The sequence below is a fragment of the Lepeophtheirus salmonis genome, chromosome 11 (genome assembly GCF_016086655.4).
Source record: "Lepeophtheirus salmonis chromosome 11, UVic_Lsal_1.4, whole genome shotgun sequence".
In the NCBI taxonomy this organism is placed as follows: Eukaryota; Metazoa; Arthropoda; class Copepoda; order Siphonostomatoida; family Caligidae; genus Lepeophtheirus; species Lepeophtheirus salmonis.
The window spans coordinates 20,134,465-20,143,405 of record NC_052141.2 but is presented as its reverse complement, the minus strand read 5'-3'; the positions used below and the strand labels follow the sequence as shown (position 1 = coordinate 20,143,405).

Below are 8,941 nucleotides of genomic sequence, written 5' to 3'. Positions count from 1 at the left end.
TTTTTAATATCTAGAAGCTCTATATAATATTTAAATTCGTTTTTCAAGTTATTGATCTTCAATTCCCTTGCAAAATTTCGAGAAGCCTTGAACGTCTTTCCATGCCGTTTTTGGAATTCCCGAATTTCTCAAAGTTGTTTACTATAAAAAATACAAAAAAATTACAATCTTTTAGAGTTTTTTCTTGAACTAGATGAAAATGCAAGGCAGGCGGATGAATAAATGAATAATATTATTGGCCCAGATACTATAACAGCCAATCACGCAACAATTTGGTTTTTGTCCATTCTGTTCCGGATATTTTGATAAAAAGGATGATGCACTACGCTCTGGAAGGTTAATTGTTGAAAATAGGGATAAAATAATGGAAATTGTCAAGTTTGATCGTCATTTGTTTTGATTTCCAAACAGATAAATATTCATGGATTTCTTTTTGTCCACACCTAATATTTGAGTTAATTAAATAATATATTTAAATTCAGGAAACCTCTGGTTTTCTATGAACTTTCAAAACGCAAGAGATCCTCAGGCAAGAGTAAGGTGTTGAATTCCAAAACTCTTATTGGCAACAAAATTACCAATTATGAACCCCTAGTTTGCTTAGAAGATAAGTGCTGCTATCACACCAGTTATTGTACAGATGCTCTCTTCTCTTTCAGGATTCCGAACACCTATGGATCTAGATGGAAATATGGTGATGATGTTATTAAATATTACCCCTTCATATTTCAAAGGGTTTAAAAATCTCGAGGTGAGTTGAAATTTAAATAGAAGGAACTAAAAAGAAGAAGATTCATGTAACCAAATGATGTGATTACCACAAAACCTCATAATAAATGAATAACTCATTTTACAAATTCATTATTATTCATCAAATTTTGTTTTTTTATCCACATACCCATTTAATATTATGACTTTATCTTTTTGTAAAAGGTTGACGTTTACTCAACGAGTTAGTGGATAATTTTCAAAAGATGTATTTTTATACGTAGATTATCCAAAAGTGATCTTTTCCTCTATTTTAAACTCTGTCGGTAATATTTATACAAAATTTCCTAACTGGAGTGTTACTTGTAAAATGCCTATCATTGTTAGTAAATGCTTCCGGCTTCCTTTCTCAAAAAAAAAAAAGGCTTCACCCAAATATAAAGGTGGTTGATGATCACTTAGACTTGGGAATTCACATCTCTCGTGATCTGATATTCAAGAAGTATATACACTACATCATAAGGAAGGCCAATCGAAATTGGGCAATCATTAAAATAAGTTTCAAGACACGGTACTTTTCGTTCAACTTAAGAGACTTTATTTCCTCCGGATTTTAACGTACGAATCTGAGATCTGATATTCTTCCTAAAACTATTTGATACGTCCCTTAGAAAAGTTCGAAACTAGGTTTGTGTCGTTTTTTCCTTTATTGGGAGATAGCAACAAACTAGCCATACAAAATCAAAAGAGTTGGCCACGTCACTTTTATCATAAGAATTTATCATTACGGATTTTCTTACGCTCCACAGAATTTTAAACTAAAAGATAAACCATCTTCCCACCCCTGGATACAAAACAAAGACTACTTCTTCCACGAAACAAGACTGCCTGAACACAATGTCATCTACTCTCCAAAACTAATTATAGACCTAATCCTTGGAATTATTTTTACTCTCTATGCGTTTGTCAGGGAAGTGAGCCTGACATTCAGCAATTTTTAATTAATCATTTTTTTTTTTGTAAAATATTTATTATTTTATTTACGTTTCTGAATTATTTTATTTAGTAAATTTTTGTCTTTGGACTTTGACTTTATTTTTTAAACTCTAATATCCCTATCTTAAATGTATTATATCATATACTAAAAATGACAATTTTTATATAATAAAACCTGGACTTTCAATAATTGGACAATATATATTTTTTGGATCCTTGTTAATGTGATTCACTTTGAATATATGGTGGATTTTATACATATCAAAATGTATATTTAGAATCATATAATAAAATACCTGTATTGACATTTTTATATTCTTACACAGAACGTGTTTATCATTACAAAAATACGTCAAATTTAATGAGTATCTATGCAAATCCAAATTTAACTTGCCCTGGTTGAATTGTTCCATTTAAATTGGCTTCAAAGATGACAAATCATCGGGACTTTGCTCTGAAAAGAATGAAATATATATCAAATTAAACATGCGTTAAATTTATTCAAAAAACAAATCAAATAGAATGTATCTACATCATAAAAATAACAAAAGAGACACGTAGCTAATACATTGGTTTTGAACATGAATTTATTAGCTTAATGTCATTAAATAAACGCTACCATAAATTGGAACAATATTGAAACTACTGTTTGGAGAAATTTTTATCAATTTGCAAGTAACAAAAATAAAATCAAAACCTGTCCGAATGTACAGCAGGCATTCGATCTGGAAAATTGTACTTCATCTGAAGTCTTCACTAGTTCCTTACCGTACGACTAAGATTCAACTATGTATTATGCTGATTTTGAGTAAGTAGCTCAATGTAAAGTAAAAGTTGTATTAGACAAAATATATATTTGATTTTAGTGCTGTAAAGTTTAACTGGATTAAAATCAATGACAGTAATTCAAGTTATACCGGATGGTTTAGAAAAGGGGAAAACGGATCAAAGGAGCTATTGGAACATTTATAAATTGAGAAAAGTGTATAATTTTTGTAGGTCATTTAAAAAGAGATACCAAAATATCTAATAATAATATATTTTTAATCCATTTGTACGACCTTTGGATTAAGAGTCTTGTGTTTTTCCTTTTATTTATGAAAACATGGGATAAAATGTTTGTTCTAGGCTAATAGGAGTCGTCCATGGTGTGCTACAAAAGTTGATCCTGGAACAAAACAATACATGCAGAACAATTATTGAGATTGTGAACCAATTGGTTTCGGTAGATATCTTGTTTGGTTAATTTTCCTTGGCATTCATTTATATACAAACTGGAAAAGGATAGGTTTTATGGGAAGGAACCATTTTGTATCAAGCCAAATATAGCTAACCATTGATGGGTAATACTATTATGAACTATCGACACATATAATTTGACTTTTTGTATTTAGATTGCGGCTGGAATCACAAATTTTAAGAATAAGTCGTTGAATTAACAACTCATTAAAACAACTTGCCATCCGGAATTTGACCAAATTAAATATGAAAACAATCTAATTGTATTAAAAATAGGTCAATTATCTTTAAATGAAAGAGTAATTCCTTTTTCACTTCCCAAATCTTTCACAGGTAAATATAATAGCAAGATGTTAAAAACTTTAACTTTTCTTATGGAATGATTATTAGTGATTATGTAATGATCATTAGTTAATATAATTATTTGTATAAATACTCTGTAACATGTTACTCAAGCAGATGAAAGAATCAGAGCCTGTGATAAAAAATAGTGGAATATTGCGAATACTTACCGAAAATGGGGAGGATATGCTTTTACCACGAGCTTGGATAATTGTGGGAGATATACCCCATGAGGAATATTTAAGTATACACCAAATTAAATGCTCACAGCCTGACTTTTGATTGAAGTAACTAAGTATTGAGTGTATCTTCAAAGAAGACAAAATGATAGCCAAAAGAATACTTGTCCTGAAAATACACAAGTACTAGTCCTGTTGTTTATTTTTGCTTTTTTGATAATTTCTTGACTTACAGCTTCAGTCTCCAGTTTTGGAGGGTTTTCCCTCAGGCCAAAGAAAGATTTCCTCTTTATATTTTGCTTTATCATGTCTACGGTGGACCTTTAGTCAAATGTTCGAGATGGTCGCCATATTTTTCTTCGAGAATATCTTCAAGGAGACAATATACATAATTAAGGATTCGATAGATCGGTTATAATCATGAGTTTTTTGTTTTTTTAAACTGGCTCTAGATTATCTCTCTCGTGATCTTTGGGGGTTTTTTTTTCATTTTTTGATGAGTGATGGTAATGATTTGTTATAGTTAATAATTATGTCATGTAATAATTTAATGACATTTTTATGTATGTAATAGTTAAATATATAGTTATTCTAATGAAATAATTAATATTATACTTAAAAAATAAACAAAGATGGAGTGTGAAAAAAATAATGGGTTTTGATTTCGAAGAAATATGCTTCGTTGTTCAATAGACCGGTTTAATTTTTCTCTTTTTTCGAGTATCGATTACGGATAGGGTGGAAAAGTTGCCTTGGGGTATGAAAATAAGTTGTATAAAATTTCCTCACTCTACGATTTCATCTTCATGTGGCACACTCTGTTCAAAGTTTTTGAAAACATGAGAATTTTCCCTTATTTTGTGTATATTTTTTTGATAAACGTATACATCAGATTTTAAAAAATATATAATTGTTAGGTTGTGTTACAGTCTTCATATAATATTGTGTAAATTTTTTCATAAAATTATAGTTTATCCCACAAATAGGAAAAATTCATACGCAAAAAGCGTCGAATGCACAAGATGGGGTAAGAGAGGGCACTATGCAAGAGTATGCAGATGTCGAAAAGAAAACTCTATTTCGATCATCAAATCTATTCAAAAATTTGAACAGAATAAATTACCCATCGATGTATTGAATGCCCATGGAAATTACTTCAAAAATATAATAGCTACATACTATGACATGGGTGCAATTGTATCTGTCGCTGGATCAAGAGTTCAAAGTAAATATCGATTCCAACCCAATTAAAAGAGTATCGTTTAGAATACATCCTTAACTTAAATTATTTATTTATTTACACATGAAGGAAGAGGGATTGTTGTATATTATTAATATATAACTTCCCTATAAATCACTTTATAAATGTATAATATATTCTGTAAATTTATGCAAGACAAAATATATTGTTAGTTAGAGAACATAAAACCCATCATTACAGGAAGTATACTCGTAATTTCTTAGTGACCACTGACCATAAAGGATGAATAGATAACTTTGGCACGAAATTTAAAGAATAGAAATGAGGCAATAAGGTAACAAATTATTTAAAAAATATTGTTAATAGTTACGTGCTGACAATTAAATGATAACAAAACATTCATTCCATTTGGTGATCAACAATTCCCTCAATTTCTTATTAATTAGTTTGGACCTCCTTTTCGTATTGATTGAAGACTCTATTAGCATCACAATAGGAGTTTTTTTGTATACAAGGTTTTCACTTGTTGAGAGTTCCTTTAGTTTTGTGTAGCCAGGATTCTTTTGAAGGACTTCTTTTAACTTGATCTTGAATGGATCTTCCTTCAAATCTTGAGTCAGATTTTCTACTATGGCTAGGCTGGTAAGAAGAGGCCATCTTTCCTCAAGCGCAGTTATTGTTAAAGGTATTTGACGAAAAATTTCCTGCATAAATACGACTTCTTCTCTTAAGGAATCATTATTAATTACTTCTTGTACTCTTCTGGTTGCTACCAAATCTTCATCAATGCTGTTTAAATATTCTCTGAAGACGTCGAAGTGATGGTAGTAGTACTCCATTACTTTTTAACCAAGTTGCTTATCTTGTTATAATTGGTGATGGGGGAGGGAATTTCATACGAAGCAGTTAATACTCTCTTTCTTCTTCCAGAATTCAAAAACGTCTTCTTCACATTGGAAATAAGTTTGTTCCATAGAGTAAACTTTTGTTGAACCATATCTGCAACTCTATGTAATCTATGAGCAATACACGTAATATGAATCCATTACAGGATTTTTTTTTTCGAAGATCTTCTCCTCCTTTGAGACAATACGAGGCGGCATCATTTCTCCAAATAACTTATAAACTGAGCTTATGACGATGTTCTTTACATTGTTTGCATCTCAATATCAATTAAGTCAATAAGGTAAGGTCTCCCACAGAAATGTCCGTCCAAAGGACCAATCAAAATTGCCATCATTGACCTCCCTTGTTGATCTCTTGTCTCATCTAGTGCAACGAAAATATCCTTTTATTCCACCTATTCTTTAATTCTATTCAATACTCCTTGACATACTTCCCCAACCAAGTTGTTAACGACCCATCGACCTGGAGAAGTTTTTCCAGTATATTTTTCAATAAACTTGGAGAAAATGGAATGATCTAGAACATTTTAAGGTATGTTGCACGACACAAATAACTTTGCTACGTACAAATTGAATGATGAACCATTTAATTCTCCTTCGTCTCCTTGAGTCTTGTGTTTCTTGAAGACTTTTAAGTTGTTGATGTGATGGGAGGTTTAGAGTGGTGGATTACTTGCCATAAAGAACGAGATGGGCACGAGAAACCGCAAAAATGGTAAGATATACTTCTATTTTCAAACTCATAATTCCACACATCAGTACTTCCGTTGTTAGAAACCCATGAAAAAAGGCACGTTTTCTTAACCATGATGATGATGCACGTGAGAGAGCAGTAAGGGGAAGTTGCTTTGCTGATGATTATTACAATACTGAGGATAATTTGTTTAGAAGATGCAAGGGTACCAACGTATTTTATTCCTTTTTTTTTTATATAATATCTTTCAACCCATCAATGTCGTTCTTTTTCAACGATTCCAACAACTCTAATAATCGGGTATGTCCTTCTGAACTTTTCAAAATTGCCCACCAGAAATACGACCCGGTCCGGATTGTGACGTCATTGGAATTAAAATAACAATTATAGTATACTACTAGTAGGTTGACGTTTTGCAAGAATTATGGGATGTAAGAGTTTATATATCCATCTGTAGATGTAATAGTTATCATGATTTACAAAAGTAGTGACAAGGGTTTATATACCTTTAACAAGTCAGACCGTTGCTTAGCAGAAGGAGTAATTTTTTATCGGAAGATAATTAAGAGTTCTGAGGATATCCAAGCCCAGATTATCAAAGTTTATATAGATAATTGGCCAATTTATGAGTTTTTATCTTCTTAATAAATCTATACTTATTTGTTTGTGGTTATTAGTTATTCTAATTTTTGGAAATTAAAAAAAAGATCAAGTTAAATTGAAGTAGTTTTATTAATATCATTTCCTAACAAAGAGAGTCATACAGAGTTTTACGAATTAAAGGGTTCTTATTATAAGAAAAAAATTAAATATTCTGGGATAATTTCTTTAATTTTCTACAAATTTCATTATTTTTTTGATCATTTATACTAATTTTCAGGGCCTTAATTCTTATATATGTTCTTAGAGGAGCGTACTTTCTAATAATATCCTGGTGGAAATCTAGAGCTGAACTTTGAAGAATTGATATCAAAGTCTCAATAACATTAGGTTGACTCGATATTTCCTGTCTATGATATGCTTCAAAGATTGCATCAATTTTTTTTTTATCTGAGAGATGAAATAATTTTAGGTTTTGTCAGTCCTCCTTTGGATAATGCTGGTATCCACGGTGTCATATATGAATCACAAAAAGGATCATCTCAAGTCTTGAAACCGATTTCAGGATATTGCGATGAAAAACTTCTTGGCCAAGTATCCAGTGATATAACCCAATCCTTGAAGACTATACTCATAGGCTGAGGAGGAAGAATTTGACTGTGCTTCGAATTCCAGATTCTTCTTAGTCTATTTCCGTTTCTTTATTTCTCGGTTCTATTTCCTTAATTAAACAATCAAGAAAGTTATCCATGGATGATGTGTCTACCTCTTCTATTCGAACTGATGTTGACCCAATATGAAGTCGGTCGGTTTGTCCAAACACAAATAGTCTTAGTCTAGTGATACAATCCTACTATTGAAGATTTTGCACGAATGTCCTTGGCTTTAGAAAGCCTATGGTAAGAATAACCTTCACCGGCGGAGTTCACATGAGGGGATTAGCAGATTGACACAGCACAACGTACAAGATTTATCTTCGGAGTGTTCATTTTGAAATTATTAGGAAAATCGTAGAGACTAGACTTTTAAAGAAAGTGATGAAAATATAAATATTAATTATATTTTGAAATTGTTAATCGGTTATCAATTATTTTAAATCCAATGACGTTAGATGTCACTTGATCTTTTCAATAACAAATCAAAAACATTTGAGAAGAACATATCTGATTATACATACATATAAACCTTGACCTATTCTATCCTTCTTCTCTCCCTTACTCTCATGGACTATTTGTCCTCACTCCTCACAAACATACTGACAATATTACTGCATAATGTAAGAAGCAGACAAAAAATGAGGGGAAGGGAGCCGGTCGTAAACAAGACTTGAGATAAACATATCTAATGATGAGTTTACAAGTCCTGGCGAAATCTGGTTCTTCTAAAGGGACAATTAAATGATTGAAAAAAAGCAAAACAAACCAAATCCAAGTTTAGCAGTTCCCAATCTTTCTGGATACGTGACCCATATTTGCCACTTTGCAGTAACCCTGAGGATAAAATTAGTTGTGTTGAGCCTCCCTTACTTCATTTTAGGAGATAACCAGTATTATGCTATTTCAAGGGTAATAGAAATACAAAGTAAGACATATGTTAATTGGTCATAATTGCTTATGTTATTGGGTGTTTTTTTTTATTTAATAACACCCACTACATAATATTGATTTTTATCTGCCGGAACAATTTTAAAAAATCAAAGCAACCTCAAACTTTTAAATGTATCGGGTTTTAATGATATTTTTATAATTTATAACAAGTTATATAATGTATGGACTATTTTTGTAGAGCAAGCAGGCATGCATCAATGCATGCCTAGTTTTGGAATCTATAAGCCAGAAACTTTTGTTAGGACTTGAGTAGACGTAAAGAAAGTTATTTTTATTATGTATAACGATTTATTGTATGTAGTTTCGATTTTCTTCAGGTAACTTTAATGTTTTTGTTGTTTATAACAATATTTATACTATTTAATATTCTTTTTCTATATTAAATTATACCAAGGTTAATAAAAATACAATGTTATCAGTCTTGCTAGAATTTTCGATTTGATGTATCGTACCCAAGTCAAGATTGGCAG

At 31.1% G+C, this 8,941-nt stretch overlaps 2 long non-coding RNA genes across 3 annotated transcripts; one reads left to right on the top strand and one right to left on the bottom strand.

Moving 5' to 3' along the window:
• Positions 1–270: 270 nt before the first annotated feature.
• Positions 271–2,655, top strand: LOC121126239 (uncharacterized). The gene is made up of 4 exons (XR_005866861.2): positions 271–751; positions 934–1,326; positions 1,380–2,512; positions 2,571–2,655. It is a non-coding gene; the product is annotated as an uncharacterized lncRNA (long non-coding RNA).
• On the bottom strand, positions 1,998–6,479 carry LOC121126238 (uncharacterized). Of its 2 annotated transcripts, XR_005866859.2 has the most exons (4): positions 6,138–6,479; positions 3,698–6,067; positions 3,456–3,633; positions 1,998–2,158 (listed from the first exon to the last, which is right to left on the bottom strand). It is a non-coding gene; the product is annotated as an uncharacterized lncRNA (long non-coding RNA). The 2 variants fall into 2 exon arrangements; XR_005866858.2 differs by having other exon boundaries at positions 3,698–6,444.
• Positions 6,480–8,941: the final 2,462 nt, after the last annotated feature.